Here is a 20932-nt window from a genome sequence, read left to right on the forward strand (position 1 = left end):
CTAGTTTTATTTGGATCCATGTGTCGGAATGGAGTGCAATTAGTTGGTTCAAAAGTTATGGGGCGATTTTTCAGCCTGATAGCTTGGCCCAGAGTTTGCTACTGTCAATGCGGTCGAAAGCAGACGTATAGTCAATAAAACAGACAAATAGTGACTTGATTTTTACTGAGGCGTCAATTAATAAAGAGAGAGCAAGAATGTTAGTCGTTGTCCCTGTACTTCTTTGTTTAATAGGAATTAATCCTCTTGTTGATGCCCATTCGGTGAGTTCTTCCAGTAATAGACCTGCAAAATATTTTGCATCTATGTCAATTAGGGCTATTAACCTATAATTTTTTGCTTGAATTTTACTGCCTTTTTTGAAAATAGGGGAAATAATAGAGCCTTTTCAGGAGTTTGTGATTCTCCCCCTCTCCTGGATGTTTTTAAAGAGGGGACAAAGGTGTTTGGCCCAGTAGTCTGGACCTTGTTTGTATAGACTTGAAGGAATTCCGTTGGGCCCCAATCAGCAGTCGTCGAATACTTTTGTTTAAAATAAACATTAATTTGGGCTAACGCTCCAGTTGCAGCTGTCCCTTCAGTCAACCCTTCACTGGGGGACTGTGGAGCCCAAAGCTGGCTGCCTTGTCAAAGCTTCAGCGCGATCTGACTCCCGTGGTGATGTGATTTTGCGATGCAAGAAGCAGAATTAACCTGCTCTCCTTATCAGCAGACTGATCCTAAGTGGGGGTGCTGCCTTGAGATGGGCGCAGACTCAGCCGCTGTCACAGTGCCAGACAGGAGCCCCATGGCACCGCGCTGCATATGGCGGTATGTGCCGCAGGCCGAGTGAGTGTCACTGGGCAGAGACGTAGGTGCTATAATGAGCTATACATCTACATACCAGCATCAAAGAGGGGACGGGTAGCATGGTTGGTGCCATGTTCAATAGGGCGCCGAATTCAAGGAAAAAGCAAGCTTTTGCAATGCAATAGAACTTGCATTTACGCGAGAGCTATTGCATTGCATCACAGACAACAAGAGAGGGGGAGCGCGGATAACGGGAGTGCGGGTGGGGGGAGGGGGAGAAGGGGGAAAGAAGGCATGGACAAAGTAGTGCTCACAGTCTACATATCACGTACAGTGTGACACTCAAAGCAAAGTGGCCATTAGCCATGGGAGGGTACTAATGACGACATGGCCATAATAAGGAGGGACTAACAAGCCTCATAATCAATCAGAAAGCAGCATTTATGAAATACAATGACACGAGCCAATTAAAAACATGAGCGGAGAGTGGGCGGTGCTTCCACTGAATACTCCATTACTGCATGCCTCCCAGAGCGAGCATCGCATACGTGCTACCACTATAGGCTCGACCTAAAGAGTACCACAGTTCGGTTTTCACAAGGGACCTACTGATTTTGCATAAAGCTCCTGGCCAGTTTGAGAGAGAAATCATCTATTGTTTTAACTCAGGGTCTCGAACTAGGAAATACATAGGACTATAACTCATTTTTCTAATTAGGAATTTTAAATAACTAAGAATATTATGAATACTGAGCATGTGTATCAATGTGTGAAATGTAAGTGCAAAGACATACATTTCAATCATTCAGAAAAAAACAATTTAAATGTCTAGATTGGAGTTGTGTTGTCCCTGCTATAAATTGCACTAGGTACATTTTATTACTGTCGTCTGCCATCTGCGCGTCATAGTTCCCTGTGTGCTTCGCTTAGAATTAGTTACCGTCGTCTCTACTAGGAAGTAGGTAAGACTGAGGAAGAAGAGACCACAGAATTGTTCAGTGGCGTGGGCTAGAAGGCAGACAGAAGCGCTAGTACAAATAGGCCGTTATGGGGAAAGTTAAGTCACCGGGTTTCAGTGTGGGAGCGCACAAACACAGAAATCAACAATCACCTATCAAAACAATAACTGATGTCCAACTAAGTGCTTTGCACTAGAAAAGAAAAGTAATTCATTACACACACTTAAAAGGAATACTGGATAGGAAATACTTCCAGGACAACTAAACACTAAACCTAGTGCTAGGGCTACTGTGCCTTCGGATACCTCCCACCCCTTCCTTTACATGTGTTTCCATCTTTTGGTTAGACTAGGTAGGTTCCCCCAGGCTTGGAGCAAACATGCTTCATGAATCATGGCTCAGGTGCAGATTGGCCGCATTAAGCATAAACAGCATTCAGTTTAGTGGAGTCCCCTTTAGTGTCTCACTAATTGCAGGTTTCCGTGTTCACATTGTGGCCTAACCGGAGCTGGCAACATAAGCATTCACTCATTTCACTTCTTGAAGGAGATGCACCATTCATAGGAGCAACCTGTGCTAGTCAAAAATGGCTTTGCTGAGAAAGAACAGTGTAGGCTGCTGTAAGGTCCTCTGGCACAAAGGTACTTGGAGTTGCAAAAGCCCCATTGGATGGGCCTGGTCCGTCTCTGCTTACGACCTGCTTCTGGGTCATATGGTTATATGCTGCCGGTGGACCACAACACCTGAAAGGGGTGGCTACTAGCAGCATGAACGACAAACTCAAGCACACTTTCTGGTCACAGCAGTGCAGTCAGTCACAGTTCTTGGCACAGCAGCAAGCTTAACCACAAACACACTTTTTGGAATAGCAACAAGGTCAGACAGAGTCAAATGTCTTGGCACTGTGGCAAGGTCAGCCATAGTTGTACTTTTTGGCACAGTGGCATAGTCAGCCACAGATATGTGATTCTCGCCTAGAATCGTAATACCAGAGTGTTACACCAGTCATCTATAGGTCTAACACTCAATACTATTTTAAAATGCCACTTTTAGAAAGTACAAAAAGAACAATTGATGGACAGAATGTTGAACAATGTCATTGTTAGATTTGGGGGTCTCTAGTTGGCACAGGTAGGTACTTGTGACAAATAGGGACCTTTGCATCTAGTCAGGGTAAGGGGGTACACAAAACAACCCCTGCTCACCCCCTTGGTAGCTTGGCACGAGCAGACAGGCTTATCTCAGAGGCAGTGTGTAAAGCATTTTTGAACACATACAGTAATCAAGTGACAACACTACAGATGGACACCACACAGGTTTTATATAAAAAAATAAGTATTCTTTATATAGATTTAACACAAGACCATAAACGACAAAAATCCACAATACTGTTACTTTAAAAATGGTAGAATTTAGCTTAGTTCTCTTTAGATCTTAAATGCGACACTTTGAATCAATGTACCTTAAGATGCGACACGCAGGGCAACAAAAGTGTTGCAACGCTGGTGATGCGATGAAAGTTTGGTGCAAAGAAATAAAGACGTCAAGTTCTTCCTGATGCGGCACGCTTCTCCGATGTTGCGAGAAGTCTCGACTCGATGCGTCAGCTGCAGCGGCGACACCCTTGTTCCGTGATGCGACGACAGCGGCTTTTGCGGCGACACTCTTCTCTGACGTTGCGAGACACTTGCGCTCGATGTGACAACTGCAGCGGTGACACCCTTGTTCCGTGATACGACGGCAGCAGCTCTGACGGCGGCACGCTTCTCTGTGGATGCGAGGCGCTTTTCTTGATGCAGTGCAATGCGACAGCAACTGCGGTGACATCCATGATGTGACGGCGACACGCTTCTTCCTCGATGCGAGCCACTTCTCTTGATGCGGTGCAATGCAACAGCTACAGCGGCGACATCCACGATGTGACGGCAGCAGCTGCGATGGCGGCACGCTTCTTCTGGGTTGCGGGTCGTTTCTTGAGATGCAGTGCAATGCGACAGCTACAGCGGCGTCATGCACGATGCGATGACAGCGGCTGCAACGGCGACACGCTTCTTCCTCTTGAGTCGCGCATCCAGCTCCTTGCGACACGCAGTCCCTCAGAAGGCCCAGATACAGCTACAGGCACTTCCAAAGAACTCTTGTGGAGCTGGTGGTTGAAGTCTGTTGTCCCTGAGACTTCAGCAGGAGGCAAGCGCTTTTCCAAGCCTTTGGAGATCCTTCACAAGTTGAATGAAAATGCACACAAAGTCCTTTCTCCTTTCTTTGGAAGTCAGGCAACCCCTGCAGGCCAATCCCCCAAGCAGCACTTCAGCTTAGGGATAGTCTCTCCTCAGCTTCTTCTGGTTCCATTCCTCAACAAAGGTTTCTTCTTGTTCCCAAAGTGATCTAAAGTTCTGGGGTCTGGGTCCCCTTTTTATACACAGTTTCTCTTTGTTCTCTGAACGCAGAGAGGCCTTTGCCTAGTCCAATCTAGTTCTGGTCAGTCCGGGAGCACTTTGCTTACATTACTCCTTCTTTCCTTTCACAGTGCAGGGCAGAGACATCAGACGCACCACAGGAGGTGGAGCCAGCATTGTGGAGGGAAAGCACAGCCCTATTCAGGTCCCAGGTGCAACTCCTCCCACCCATCTTCATGGAGATCTCTCTATTCAGACCTGTGCTGACTCACCCTGTCTCCGGGAAGTCCCCAGCCCCCTGGAATTCCCCAGCCCCTGTCACTCAAACTCCAGACAAGGAATACACAGCTTAGCAAAGGCAGGTTTGGATGGTTAGACAAGAAAACACCTACTTTCTAAAAGTGGTATTTTGAAACGCAGAATGTTAAAACCAACTTCACTAAAAGATGTATTTTATCATTCTGAGTTCAGGCATACTAAATTAGAATTTCTACCATGTTCCCTGAGTCAGTTAAGATTATAAGATGTAATAATCAAACTGCCCATTCTGGCCAATGGGGAACAGATAGACTTGCAATAGTGAAAAACGAAAATGGCTGTAATTCACTATTAGGACATGCCACACACATCAGGGCATGTTCTACCTTATATTTACAATGCACCCTGCCCTTGGGCCTACCGTAGGGGTGACTAATATGCAGAAAAGGGAAGGTTTAGGGACTGGCAAGTGGGTGTACGTGCCCAGTCAGCATGGCAGTACCAGACTGCACACAGGCTCTGCAATGGCAGACCTTAGACACACTTTTACAGGCTGCTTCTGTGGGTGGCACAACCAGTGCTGCAAGCCCACCAGCAGCATTTGATTTACAAGCACTGGGCACACACAGTGCACTGTACTAGGGTCTGACAAGTAAACCAAATCAGCCAATCATGGAGTCACTAATCCATACATCAATTTACAATAGGGAAAGCATATGCACTTTAGCACTGATCAGCAGTGGTAAAGTGCACAGAGTCATAAAACAGCCAACAACAGGTCAGAAAAAATATAGGAGGAAGGCAAAAAGTTCAGGGATGACCCTGCAAAAAGGGCCAAGTCCAACAGTCATACATTCACCCTAGTACAGCGATCTGGGCCTAAATCCATAGTTTGTGTGCTCTCCATGCCATTCCAGTTTAGACCCAGCCATATGCAAATCAGTCTTGACCCTGCTCCAATGGGAACAGTCCAGCCTGAACTGCCAAGCCAGGTCCTTCCCGAACTGAGAACAAGCATCCTTGGACCGGTTTTTGGAGTTTCACCCTTCATCAGCCAGGTTAGCTTGACTCCAGTCGCATGAAGAGCACCAGACCCACGTCTGGGCAGTCCCATACTGCTCGGGTGATAAATGCAAAAAGAACAATTGATGGACAGAATGCTGAACAATGTCATACATTCACCCTACTTTTAGAAAGTGGACATTTCTCTGCTCTCACAGCTCTGTGTGCCTGCTGACTGTCTCCCATACATGTCTGGGGTGGACAACAGCTACACTTTGTGCATTCCCTCTAGACAGCAACAAACACAGGAAGGTTAGGTGTGTTTGCATACTCATCTGCATTGTGATGGTTCTTCCTGAGCAGGAAGGGAGGGGGAGCTGACACTAACAGCTGAATAAGCAGTGTCCTGTTTCCCATTTAAAGTGCTGATTACCCCATATCGATAGTCTCAGGCCAGGGCTGGGAGGAAAGGACCAGTGTGCTCTTCAAAGGCCCTTCTTGAAAGTTACCTCCACTTCACAGGTACATTTAGGTATAAGTGCTGGGTCTCTAACCTCACCAAATCAGACACTTCTGTACCTACAACTGAAGTCTGTCAGCACAACTGCTGAGCTACATCAAGGACTGACACTCTGCTGGACTGCTGCCCTGGAATGCCTGCTATTCTCTTGTGCTGCCCTACTGCCTGCTTCTCTCCGACTCTGCTGGGGAGACCTGGACTTTTCCTTGCACTGAAGCAGTTGCCAAGGGCTTATTGGCTTGCCTCCTGGTACTCAAGAATTTCTAAATCTCTACCCCTGTTCCTGTGCCTGGTTCACTGGAAGTGGAACACGATACTTGCATCATGGAAATCAATGTATCTCCACTCTGTGTGTTGCAGAACCGGCCCATCAGTGTGGTTGTAGCAGTAGAATCAGTGCTTTGCTCCCGAACCGAAGTATCGCCTTGATAGCCCCAACTCATTAGAACCGTGCATCTCTGCCGCAGCAGTGTGGAGAGATCAACGCATCCTTTGACCATGTGGAGAAACCTGGTGCAACGCACTTCGGAACCATTGTTCACTACAACTCTATACTAAAACAAATTCAAGACTTTTTAAATTATCACTGCTTGGCCTTATATTTTGTGAAACCATGTCTTTCTCCGGAGAGACCACACCAGCATCTGCAAGTGCAGTCATGGATTATGAGCTGGCCAAGTTAGAGTCCTATTCTGTGGCAGAGCTTAAAGATGTTTGCAAAGAATGTCATGATTTCATGAGAGACTTCACCCAAAAGGTGGAGCTGTGGAAAGCTCTAAGATGCCCAGCATGCAGTGACTGATGTCCTAGAGGGGAAGGAGTAGGAAATTCCAGAGGAGGAGGATGACCTGATTCTTGAGTCTGAGGTGGCTCTGGAATTGCCTGTGGTGGGGGCCAACAACTTGCTAGAAGCAGTGGTGATCCCTAAAGCAATGACGACAATACTAGTCAGCTGGATAGGGCTGATACCTGAGAGATACAGATAGAGGTTCAGGGCCAGTCCCAAGATTGCATCGCAGAGCTGGGTGAACTGCTTGGATTCTCTGGCAAGGCACCAAAGGGCTGGGTGAGGGGCAGCAAAGTAGATGATCATTCAGGGCTATACACTTTGATTTTGAGAGAACACATGTTTGATCTCTGCTTTACAGAGCTGCACCAATACCTAGTTGAGGAAGTAGTAGGGGGAGATAAAAAGACAGAGTTATCTAAAGTCCCCCAAAACAACTCACAGGAGAAAGGGTCTGGTTCTCATTCCCATCCTGGCCACCAGAAGAAAAACTACACTGAGGAGTCATCAGCCCAAGCCCATTAAGTGCTATGAGTTCAATGAGAATGGACACTACAAAGGGGAACCCAGGTCTCCAAAAAGAGCACGACCTCCCACTGGAGGAAAGATTCCAGGGATGGCTAGTGGAGTGCTGTGGGAAGAGTTTGTCTTGGTTAATTGGGAGGGGATTTGAGTGGGGTTACCCTAGTGTCCCTGGGTGACAACGAGATGGTTCCTGATAACCATGTGCCCTCTAATACTACAAAGCATAGCAAATGAATCACCATCAATTGTCATGGAGGGATACAGGTGCCAGCATGAGTATAGTAAGGAGTCAGCTAGTGTCCCCAGAGCAGGTGACTCCCAAAGCAGTCCACCAGGTTGCGGTGACTGACAACAGAGAGGGACACTTTTTTTCACCATATCACTTGCGCCGTTGGAACCAATTATATGTTCATGAACCTTGACAGCCGGTTAAATGTGATTTCAACACCATAAAATGTAAAGAACTTCTAGATTAATCCTTAAATACAGATCTTGATTGATTTAATTTTGGTGTTTTTTTTCTTGTTTCTTTGATTTATGGTATTTGTCTTTTCTTCCCTTCACTTTCATTGATTATTACTGAAAGGTTTGAGTATTGTTATTCAGTTAACCCAGAATTAATTCTGTACCTGATAGAACCAACATTATCCACATTCTTGTACACCCAGGTTTTGAGGGGCACTGGGTCACCCCATTCTACTTGATGTATAGTAAGGAGTCAGCTGGTGTTCTCAGAGCAGGTGACTCTCAATGCATTCCACCAGGATGTGGTGACTGACAACAGAGAGGGTCACTACCCAGTGGCCCTTTTTCCATTTGAGGGGAGGGGGTCAGGTCTTCTGAAGTTTGCTGTGAGCCCTGTCATGCCAGAGGACTGTTTGCTTGGTAATGACTTTGAGCACGCTAGCTGGAAAGAAGTGGAGCTCAAGGCTCATGTGGAGGTGTTGAGGTGACCTGATTGGATCTGTGCATGGCTGCCTAGGATGGGAGTCAAAAAGGGCTAGAGCCTGGAATATTGGCCCAACCAGCTGCTTAGAAGGGGAAAGGCTGAGGGTGTTGGAAACCAGTTCCTGAATGTCTTCCCAGTGAGGTGGATGAGGGACCTGCAGTGAATGCCCCGGTGCCCACTATGGAGGGCATTGCTCCCCCTATTGACCTACCAGAGCTTGCTGGATGGCATGAGAATGGAGGACCCACAAAGGAGCATTTCTGTAGGGTACAAAGAGAGTGCCCAACACTTGAGGGCATGAGGCAACAGGCCAAAGCCAAAGAAGCAGGTAATGCCCCTATTAGTCATCACATATGCTGCAAGGACAATCTCCTTTACAGTGAGCCTAAGGCTCCTGTGCATGGAACAACAAGGGCCCTGGTTGTACCCCAATGCTGCAGGGCCTTGCTAATGGAGCTGGCTCACAAAATTCTCCTGACAGGTCTCCCAGCCGAAGGCAAGAACTTTCCAAGCCATGTCCCCCATGTTTATTGGCCTAGTATAAAGACTTCCTTAGATGCATTGGCACACCCATCCTCTGATGCATTGGCACACCCATTGAGCAGGTAGGCATCAACATTATTGGGCCTATGGATCCCCAGACAGCTTCAGGCAACATGTTTCTCTTGGTTCTGGTAGATCATGCCATTAGGTACCCAGAGGCAATCCCTCTGAGAGCCACGACTGCACCTGCAGTGGTAAAGGCCCTAATGGGAATTTTTACAAAAGGGGGGTTCCCAAGGAAATTGTGTCTGATGGGTACAAACTTCATGTCTGCTACATGCAGTCAATGTGGAAGGAGTGTGGAGTAACCTACAAGTTCTCCACTCCTTACCATCGACAAACAAATGGGCTTGTTGAGAGATTAAACAAGACTCTGAAGTGCATGATTAGAGGCCTGCTTGAGGCCTTCAGGAGTAAGCGTGATATCCTCTTGCCATGCATGTTGTTTGCCTACAGGGAGGTACTACAGAAGGGAGTGGGCTTCAGGCCCTTCAAGCTTCTGTATGGGCACCCTGTCAGAGGACCTCTGAGTTTGGTGAAAGAAGGGGAGGATCAAGCTCCTAAGAAGATTTCCCAGGATGTACAGAGCTGCATGCTGGCCTTCAGAAGCCAAATGGCTAGGTTATGGAAGCAAGCTTCGAACAACTAAGAAGCCAGGCAAGATGTCATGAAGCAGTGGTATGACCAAAATTCTAACACTGTGGAATTGACTCCGGGGAGGAAAGTGTGGATGATGAAACCAGTAGAGCCTAGGGTCCTCCAGGACTGATGGACTGGGCCCTATGAGGTGATTGAGAGGAAGGGTGAGGCAACCTACCTGTTCCACATCAAGACCCCCAGGCAACCCCACATAGGGCTCCATACCAATCGCCTTAAACCCCACTTTGAGAGGTCTGAACCCACTATTCTGTTTTGACAGATGGAGAAGAGGAGGAGGAGAGTGAACCTCTCCCTAACCTCTTAGACTCCAGAGTGAAATGTGGATCTCTGGAGGAAGTAATCCTGCACCCCATATTGATCCCTGAACATCAGAGGGGCTGCCACCAAGTTTTGGGGCACTACTCTCCTCATTCCAGTGTTGGGGCACTGCTCCCCTCATTCAAGAGTACTGCCAACCTAAGTACCCATGATGTGGACACAAGAGACAACCACCATGTGACGAATAGGTCTTACAGGTTGTCAGATAAGGTGAGGGGTAGCATTAGGAGTGAAATCTCTAAAATTCTGGAATTGGGAGTGATTGAACCCTCCAGTAGCCCCTCGTCCAGTCTTGTGGTTCTGGTGCCAATAGCTGCCCCACCGGGCACTACACCTGAACTCAGATTCTGTATGGATTATAGAGGGCTAAATTTAGTCACAAAGACAGATGCTCATCCCATTCCCGGGGCTGATGAACTGATTGACTGGTTAGGGGCTGCCCTAAGTACCTTTGACCTTATGTCAGGGTGCTGGCAGATCACCCGAACAGAAGAAGCCAAGGAGAGGTCAGCTTTTGCCACTCCAGAGAGCCAATATCAGTTTAGAGTGATGCCCTTTCGACTCAAGAATGCCCCTGCCACCTTCCAGAGGTTGGGGAACCAGTTTTTTCCAGTATGGAGGCCTTCTCTGCTACCTATAAGGATGACATAGCTGTCTACATTAGCAGCTGGAAGGCCCACCATTTGCATCACCAGGAAGTGCATCTGTTTCTGCAACAGGCAGGCCTGACTATCAAGGCTAATAAGTGCAAAAAAGGGCAGGGGTCTTTGGTGTACTTGAGCCACCTGGTGGGCAGGGGCAAGATGCCATACTTGTTTGGCACTCCCTTCCTGGTTCAGACTGACCACAGGCCCCTCAGGTGGCTCTGCCCAATGAGGAGCGAGAATCAAAAACTGTTGAGGTTGTCCATTTCCCTATAGAGTATGGACTTCAGGGTGGAACACGGTTCAGGGGCAGACCACACCAATGCTGGTGGTCTATCCACGCTTTTCCACATCAGTGATGAGAACTCCCTAGAGGTAGGGTAGATCTGACCACTTTCAGATAGAGGAAACACGTGGTAGACCTTTCATCCTAAGAGTGGTCTTCCTCCAAATATTGTGCCTGCTTTCCTACTCTTTTTTCTGATTCTTTTTGTTTGCCTTAGGACTCTGAGCACTTTACCACTGCCAACCAGTACCAAGGTGCATTAAACATGGTAACATTGGTGTATAAACAATTGGCATATTTAGTTTACTTATAAGTCCCTTGTAAAGTGGTTTACCATATACCAATGGTCTGTAACCTAAATGCTACTAGTGGGCCTATAGCACTGAGTGTGCCACCCGCACAAGTAGCCTTTCAAACCTGTCTCAGGACTGCCATTGAAGAGCTTGTGCATGCAGTTTCCTGCCACTTTGATTTGGTATTTAAAACTACTTGCCACACATAGGTGCACCTAAGGTAGGCCCAAGGTAGCCCATAGGGCAGGGTGCTGTGTAAGTAAAAGCTAGGACATGTGCCTTTAAGTTTTGCATCTTCTGATAGTGACAACCACCCACATTCATTTTTCACTACTGTGAGGCCTACTCCTCTTAAAGTTTAACATTGGGAATTCCTTAATACAATGTTAGGCTGTAATTGTTGATTGGAAAGGAGTAGTGGCATCATGTTTTTATATCTTTGGTATGGTAATGATAAATCCTCTTTACTGGCAAAGTTGGATCTCACATTACTATTATAGAAATGCCACTTTTAGAAAGTGTAACTGCAACACATGATGGACAGAATGCTTAATGGTTCAAACACTCTCCCCCAGTCAAGATATGTGGCTTAAATCCATTGTTCTTTTGCCCACTAGGCCACCCCAGTTTAGACCCAGCCATATGAAAATCAGTCTTAACCCGGTGCCTCATGGGAACAGTCCCGACCGAACTGCCAAGCCAAGTCCTCCCTGGATCGAAACAAACATCCTGGTACCGGATTGGGGGTATGTCACCCTCCATCAGCCAGGCCAGCTTGAATCCAGTGTCACAGAGAGCAAGGGACCCATGTCTGGGCATATCCATACCACTTAGGGCGAAAAGTGTAACTGCAACAAATGATGGACGGAATGCTGAATGATTCAAACATTCTCCCCCAGTCAAGGGATCTGGGTTAAATCCATTGTTCTTTTGCCCACTACACCACCCAAGTTTAGACCCAGCCATATGCAAATCAGTCTTGACCCTGTGTCTCATGGGAACAGTCCAGACCCAATTGTCAAGCCAGGTCCTCCCCAGACCAGAAACAAGCATCCTGGGACTGGTCTCGGGGTATGTCACCCTTCATCAGCCAGGCTTGCTTGAATCCAGTGGCACAGTAAACAAGGGACCCACGTCTGGGCATACCCATCCTACTTAGGGCAAAAAGTGTAACTTCAACAAATGATGGACTGAATGCTGAATAATTCAAATAGTCTCCCCCAGTCAAGAGAGCTGGGGTAATCCATTGTTCTTTTGCCCACTACGCCACCCCAGTTTGGACCTAGCCATATGCAAATCAGTCTTCACTCTGTGCCTCATGGGAACAGTCCAGACCGAACTTCTAAGCCAGGTCCTCCCTGGCCCAGAAACAACCATACAGGAACCTGTTTCGGGGCATGTCACCCTTCGTCAGCCAGGCTAGCTTGAATCCAGTGACACAGTGAGCAAAGGACCCACGTCTGGGCATACCCATCCCACCTAGGGCGAAAAGTGTAACTGCAACAAATGATGGACGGAATGCTGAATGATTCAAACATTCTCCCCCAGTCAAGAGATCTGGGTTAAATCCATCGTTCTTTTGCCCACTACACCACCCAAGTTTAGACCTAGCCATATGCAAATCAGTCTTTACCCTGTGTCTCATGGGAACAGTCCAGACCCAATTGTCAAGCCAGGTCCTCCCCGGACCAGAAACAAGCATCCTGGGACCGGTCTCGGGGTATGTCACCCTTCATCAGCCAGGCTTGCTTGAATCCAGTGGCACAGTGAACAGGGACCCACGTCTGGGCACACCCATCCTACTTAGGGCAAAAAGTGTAACTTCAACAAATGATGGACTGAATGCTGAATAATTCAAATATTCTCCCCCATTCAAGAGAGCTGGGGTAATCCATTGTTCTTTTGCCCACTACGCCACCCCAGTTTGGACCTAGCCATATGCAAATCAGTCTTGACTCTGTGCCTCATGGGAACAGTCCAGACCGAACTTCCAAGCCAGGTCCTCCCTGGCTCAGAAACAACCATCCTGGAACCTGTTTCGGGGCATGTCACCCTTCGTCAGCCAGGCTAGCTTGAATCCAGTGACACAGTGAGCAAGGGACCCACGTCTGGGCATACCCATCCCACCTAGGGCGAAAAGTGTAACTGCAACAAATGATGGACGGAATGCTGAATGATTCAGACATTCTCCCCCAGTCAAGAGATCTGGGTTAAAGCCATCGTTCTTTTGCCCACTACGCCACCCCAGTTTGAAATCAGCCATATGCAAATCAGTCTTGACCCTGTGCCTCATGGAAACAGTCCAGACCCAACTGCCAAGCCAGGTCCTCCCTGGCCCAGAAATAAGCATCCTGGGATCGGTTTCGGGGGATGTCACCCTTCATCAGGCTAGCTTGAATCCAGTGGCAGAGTGAGCAAGGGACCCACGTCTGGCCATACTCATCCCACTTAGAGAGAAAAGTGTAACTGCAACAAATGATGGACAGAATGCTGAATGATTCAAACATTCTTCCCCAGTCAAGAAATCTGGGTTAAATTCATAGTTTGTTAGCCCACTAGGCCACCAAGCTTGGACCCAGCCATTTGCAAATCAGTCTTGACCCTGTGCATCATGGGAACAGTCCAGACCGAACTGCCAAGCCAGGTCCTCCCTGGACCGGAAACAAGTATCCTGGGACCGGTTTCGGGGTTTGTCACCCTTCGTCAGCCAGGCTAACTTGAAGGCAGTGGCACAGTGATGAAGGGACCCACGTCTGGGCATACTCATCCCACTTAGGGCGAAAAGTGTAACTGAAACAAATGATGGACGGAATGCTGAATGATTCAAACATTCTGAAAAGTTGGATCTAACATTACTATTTTCGAAATACCACTTTTAGAAAGTGGACATTTCTCAGTCCTTACTGCTCTGTGTGCCTGCAGCCTGTCTCCAGTAAATGTCTGGGGTAGGTGACAGGTACAATTTGTGCATGACTGTCTCCCATACATGTCTGGGGTGGACAACAGCTACACTTTGTGCATTCTCTCTAGACTGCAACAAAACAGAATGATTAGGTGTGTCTGCATACTCATCTGCATTGTGATGGCTCTTCCTGAGCAGGAAGAAAGGGGGGAGCTGACACTCACAACTGCATGGGCAGTGTCCTGTTTCCCACTCAATGGGCTGATTATCCCCTGCTGATAGTCCGTAGCCAGAGCTGGGAAGAAAGGACCTGTGTGCACTTCAATGTCTTTTCTTTGAAGTTACCCCGAGTTCAAAAGCACATTTGGGTATACGTACTGGGTCTCTGACCTACCAAATCAGACACTTCTTGGCTTACAACTTGACTCTGTCAGAAGAACTGCTATACTGCATCAAGGAGTGACACTATGCTGGACTGCTGCCCTGGAAGGCCTGCTTTTCTCATGTGCTGCCCTGCTGTATGCTGCTCTCTGCTGAGGAGTGCTTGAATCTGCCTTGCACGGAAGTGATCACCAAGGGCTTGATGCCTTGCCTCCTGTTGCTTGAGACTCATGGATATCAAAGTCGCTACCACTGCTCCTGTGCCTGGTTCACTGGAGGTGGGCCCAGATACTTACATTATGGAATTCAACGCATCACCAGTCTACGTGTAGCAGAAACGGCGCATCGACCCGGTTGCAGGAGTAGAATTGGCGCATTGCTCTAGGAAACAAAGCATCGCCATGAGAGCCCTGACTCATTGGAAACTTGCATTGCCACAACGGCAGTGTTGAGAGATCAACGCATCCTTTGACTGCGTGGAGAAACCCAGCTCATTGCACTTCAGAGCCAATAAATGTCAGCTCGGCTCTTTGTCTATGGAACTGACACATTTCCACCTCTGCTGGTTTGAGATCGAGGCATCGCTCAACTGCCCCCAACCTCTTGCTGTTGCAACCAGATACTTTGTTCATCCGGCCTGCATGGTCCTGTAGCCAACCTGTGCTCCATCGCGGTCAGCCCAAACTATTGACTTTGCCCCGGTCCAACGCAACCAGATTACTCTGCTAGGTGCTTATTGTTTCTAAGTGCTGGATCTGTTTTTAATCTTTAAAAATTCATAACTCAACTTCTATACATTGGATTTTATGTAATTTTGGTCTTGATATATCTATCAAATTATTGTCCATTGTTCTTACCCTGTGTGGGGTCTTTTTGTGGTGTTTTCATTGTATTACTATGTCTGTGTGTGTTGCACAAACACTTTACACATTATCTCTTTAGATAGGCCTGACTGCTCTGTGCCAAGCTACAAGAGGGTAAACACTGCTTCTGGTTCGCCCTGGACAGTCACGTCTCCTGCAGGGTTGGCAGGCTTATTCTCTCTCTCCAGAGGGTGGCTGGCCTCTAAGTGCATTTGGTCAGAGAAACAGTTTCTTCCAACAAGACAGGACTCCTGGTGATGTCTCTTGACCTCAGGGAGGCTTCCTCACTGGCAAAACACATGATCTGGATACTGATCACTCTGTGGACCATTCCTTTCTTGGTCAAATTTTACTTAGAACTGGATCATATAGTAAAAGTAGACAGGGGATATGAATTCCCGGTCTGCATTTTCTGTACTGATATGGAGTGCTTCTTTTTTCAAGTGTTGTTTCCAGGTTGCTAACTAGATGCAGCTCCACAACCCATGCACAACTACCACATGTACTCTCTGATAGCATTTTGAAATTTGATCTACCATTTACTCATTAAAAAAAATCACTTTTATTGAAAGTTTCAACATTTTTAGTTTGTATTTATTATATTGAAATGCTAAGCTGAAGCTATTCGGTTTAGTCATTTCCCTGCTGGTTTCTACAGCTAGATCTATGACTCTACCCTGTTTCGTCTGAACACTAAATGGACACCCCTTAAGGCTGCATATACGTTTTCTACATTCCGAATCTGTCTCACAAAGGTCTGATTACAACTTTGTTACTATATCTGCTTCTTGTTCGAACACCCAAGTGGTAATTGCATATGTGCTATTTGCCTCTGTGCAAATTGTTACCTCATGCTATTTACCAATTCGTTTTTGACAGTAAAAAGGATGAAAATTGTATTTACAAATAGTGCCAAATTCTAACGTGTGCACCCTAGCACACACCTGGGCATTCCAAGGCATATACATATGAACACCTGTGCAGGTTCTAAGCAGCACAAGCTGGAAATTATTGCTATTTGATAACAATATTCTATTTAGGTTTTACCCAGCAAAAACCTGTGGAAAACCTCAGAAGGGCCCCAATAATGAGTTGCATGGTACTGTTAATGTGCAAAGTCTCCACATCTAATTATCGGTAGCCTTCTGTAACAATCCACTGGCAATGCGCAAAGAAGAGTTAAACCCCTTGGAATGGGCAGTACTGTGGACCCAGATTTCTCAGTGTACTTTTTGCATGGTATTCTCTATTTAGGAGTGTTTAGCCGGCGATTACCACCTGCTCTGAGCAGATGGTAAATGAGAGCAGGAGCTTCTGTGGAGCATGGAGGGACATAGGGCGAGTGGAGCAAGGAACAGGAGTCAGTTGCCTGGCAGGTGGAGTCAATACATGCCTCCCCAATACCTTGGTTGAGGGTTAGTTGGGGGCTATTGAATAGGTCCATGCCACATTTCACTCCATTCCCAAACCTGATTTTCCGAACTGTTAATTCGGGCCCGGTGCTCCACACCCACAAAATCCAGATGCTGAAACACCGGGCCATTTGTGATCAGGCAGAGTCATCCTCCACAAGGTAAATCTGCTCTTGCCGATTCGTAATCAGGGCCTAGTTAGCCAATTTGCACATGAGCAGACACTACTCAATTTGGGAGTTTTCTCCTGAAACAAGACTAGCATTAAGTTTGAACAAGCATTTGCAATGCAATAGGTCTCGCATTTGCAAAGTTTAAAGTTATTGGTATTGTAAATGGCAATGTCTTTTATGTATTGGTTTTTAAAACCAACAAATAAATAAAAGGTTTGTTATTTATAATGTCAGTAGGTGCTAGGTGAACGCAAAATGCTGCTAAAGGAGTAGCTCTTGCGGACTGCTCTGGTTTTTAAAGGGCAGTGTATTTGTTGTTTAAATAATTTTATATATTTTGTAACTTAATACAACAATGTTTTCACTAAAAAAAAAATGTTTACGTGCATAATACACACCAAAATATATGCGGTTTAATTAAAGCAGGGTGGGAGGAGTTCGAAATTGTGCTTTACGGTAGTAGCAGAGTTTACGATGTTAAATAGAAACACCCTGTCACTCCTTCCACCTTACACAGAGATGTTACCAGCCTCGTCGCCTATTTCTTTGCAGCAGGGCTTCCTTTGTTCTTATTCTATGATGTAAACAGATACTGCTTTGATGTATGCAACAACAAAATATATGCTGTTTAATTAAAGCACCATGGGAGGAGGCCAGTATTGTGCTGTCTCGTGTTAGGAGAGTCTCCCATAGTGAAAATAAACAGGCACTTCACACACATGGTATGTATATAAACCGACTTAAGGGTGCCAGGCCCACCTGTGCAGTCGATGACTCTTTCAGATTAACCAAATAACTCTACTGTTACCCCCTACAAGAAACCTCACCCACTCACAAATTGAATAAGATCACATGTTATACCACTAAAGGTCCCACCAGGTGGCAGATAAATAGTGTCTTTTTCGAGCCTAGTCATGTCCATGCTAAAAATGAATCCCATTTATTTTCCCTAGTTGTTTTTGTACGCATGCTAACAAAAATAGTGAAAAAGCTATTGTTCTGTGTTTCGTCATGGTGCAAAGATCGTTTTCCTATTTCGTCTTACATAAGCATCAAAAATGTTGGAAATAGAGTCTCTCTTTCATTGCATCAGTGCACAATTTCATATGAGCCGTGGTATGTGAACCCTGTATGTGCCCACCCTCGGCAGAGGTCTTTTAAGAAAGCCGGGCAGGCGACCGACACAGTGGCAGGCCTACTGGTCGTTTAGAGGTACCCGTCTATTCGCATACCTCTTCGTTCTGATGTGCGTCTGACACGGACCCAGCCCACTGGCATTTAAAAAACACCGACCTGTGTACTGTCAAAAAAATGACCATTTCTCAAGAGCCTTAGATTCTTCAGGGGCTAGTAAAGATCATGCCTGACATGGCGCTCACCCATCCGCACCAGGATTCTGAGGCACCGACCTATCGGGATATATTAACATGACATATAAGGCTGACTCTCTCCCAGTCCCACTGTCCTGTCAGAAAACCTCCGTGCTCCATCGGTCCTGTTTTGAAATGCGTCCTGCACCCGGCCTTTTATCCTGTGAGGTGGACTGGAGCTCTGGAGGCCTCAGACCAAGTTTGTAAGCCCGGGGCTGCTGCTGGTACCTCTAGCAGCTCTTTCCGCAGCTCACAGAGATTAGTAGCAGCAGGCACACGGAGCTTCAAGAAACAGAGAGGGAACGGGGAGAGAGATCGAGATCAGAAAGGGAGGAGAGAGGCGCGAAGGAGAGAGAGAATGATGGATGGAGAGGCAAGAAAGCGGGGCTGGCTACAGCATGTTTGTCAGCTGCTTTCGGTTTCACAGTCTGGCCCGTGGATTCACTGAAAGGGGCTGCGCCACTCACAGAGCACTGGATTCGATTCTTAAGTGTCTCGTTACTGTGAAGTGCACAGTGCTGTCTGCCAAGAGAGAAAGAAATGCTCCAAAGACTAGAGGCCAAAACTCCTCCGAACAATGATTAGACAAGAATCTCCACAAGACTAACTTAGTCTGTCATTGCACCACGCTAAAACAAGCAACACTGGTTAATGGGAAAAAACATGTGTTTTTGGACGGAACACGAGCGCTGAGACTTTGCTGCAGAACGACCAGAAAGATCGCCGTTTTTGGGTACAAAACAGAGAGCCGACGAGGTGACCCGCAGGGGAGAAATGGTGTGTTGGTGGAGTGCGAGGTGTGTCGTGGTGAGAGGCGGCGCCGGTCTCTTCGTGAACTTTGTGCGCAACCAGGCATGCAGCTACTCCAAACACAAGCAGTTGTGTTCCGTCCCAAAGCTCATGTTAACAAGAAGGGCTGGGCGAGAAGGGAGGGGGGAATAGCAGCAACAGAGGAGCCCGCGAAAGTGAAAGTGATCGTGATTACGATCGCTAGGGAGGAAAGACACATGGCGCTGCGCGCGTGCACGTTCACGTGCACTGTAGCTTTAGGCCACCGCAGCACTTTGAAAAGCCCAGATATAAAATGTCTCTTCGAGCCTTTGGCTCGCGAGACCTAAAAAGGACAATGTTCTCGATTAGACATCTGCATTACATGTTTTCTATTCCTAAAAATGGTGACTGTCCCTTTAAATGAGTAAATACATATGGCCTCTGAGGTTCTTATTACAAGTCTCCTTGAGTGGAATCTTTGGAGGTGATACTGCTTCAGATGGATTTGAGGTGTCCTACACATAGAATTATCAGGTGTGAAATCTCAAAGTCCCGTTTATCAGGTGAGCAAATGAACCCGCTAAAACCATGGAGAAGGTGCAAAGAGTCTGGGATAAAGACACTGGAATCTGAAAATAACATGCAGGGCTTCATTTATGGGCATTTGACATAGGGTAGCGCAGCAAGTCACCTTGCTACACTACCCAAGTCAAAGTGAAAGTTTAGGAATGCACCGTATTTAACCAACACAGTGCATTCATGTCCTTTCCCCCAGTGCTGGCGGTGTTTCGGCTGCCTTGCAACAATGCATGCACCCATGCACCATGGTGCAAGGATGCCTGTGTTGTCGGCAGGGTTGTTTTTGTACAGGAAGGAGCACCTTGTTGCACAAAAACAATCCAGAAAGGTGATTTCTGTTTCTCTGGAAAGAGGAATAAATGAGGTCAAATAAAGTGATTTCTCCTCATTGGCGTAAGGTTTTGACGTTTCCACAGGTGTACATGGGGTTATAAATCTGGGGGAAAAGAGGCAAAATCCATGGGTGTTGCATGGAAACACCCGCTGTAACGCCCATGGATCGCCTCCCTAGCACAGATTAATGTAAATCAACCATTTGCACAGCCTTGCCTTACTCCATATCTATGAGGCCATTCAAAGCCACGCAAAGTGGATTTGCGTGACTTCATTGATATGATTTTGTCTTTGCGCCGCCGGAGCATCACAAAAAGTGACGCTCTGGCCGCGCAGGGGACGCATGAATGTGCCCTGCAGCGTTCAGTCAAGTAATTTCGAGTCCACATGTTATTCTTCTTTCTAAGGCCTAAAGCTTGTGGTGCCGGGAAACAGGTACAGAGATAGTGGGGGATCATTCATTCGAGCTCTGGTATCCCGCCACACATTTTCCAGCCATCTTGTAATATGGGCCAAAATATATTTCATTCAGTGCATGTCGTCCCTTCTGCTAAAAAAGTCTATTCACTGCTGACTATTCTACCAATTAGCAATAACTGCGGTCTTTGCATCATCATCAATCATGAGTGCTTAAAACTGAGGGGCAGATTTATGTGGGACATGCGCCCCTTTTACGCCGCCGTTGCGTCGCAGCGGCGGCGTAAACCCTGCGCCACGTTGCGCCCAATTTACATCGTGACGCATCTATGGAGATGCGTCACGGTGTAAAACCCTGCGGCACGTGAAGCCTGCGTCAGGTTTCATGTGGGCGTTTTGACACAGGGGGGGGGCGTTCCGTCGCAGGAACGCCCCTGTAAAGTGACTCAGTGAAATCGATAAGATTTCACTGAGTCACTTTCCCAACGCTGATGCGTCAAAACCCTGCGCATGCTTGAAGCAGGCGTAAGGCTTGACGCACCATGTTAGGGATAGGGTAGGTTGGAACAGTGCTGGAGTTGCGTCGTGCCTGCGACGCAACTTCAGCACTGCGCCAACCTTACGCCGGCCGATGCCTCACGCATCTGCTTGTCCTTGCGCCACGATGCACCGCATTGTAAATGCGGCGCATGTGCGGTGGCGCAAGGGCAAACTTGCGTGACACATCTTCCCTGGCGCATCCATGCTGATTTGCAGGGATGCACCAGGGAACATAAATCTGCCCCTGAGATTCTATACATTT

Source organism: Triturus cristatus, chromosome 5_1 (genome assembly GCF_964204655.1).
Source record: "Triturus cristatus chromosome 5_1, aTriCri1.1, whole genome shotgun sequence".
NCBI classification, from domain to species: Eukaryota; Metazoa; Chordata; class Amphibia; order Caudata; family Salamandridae; genus Triturus; species Triturus cristatus.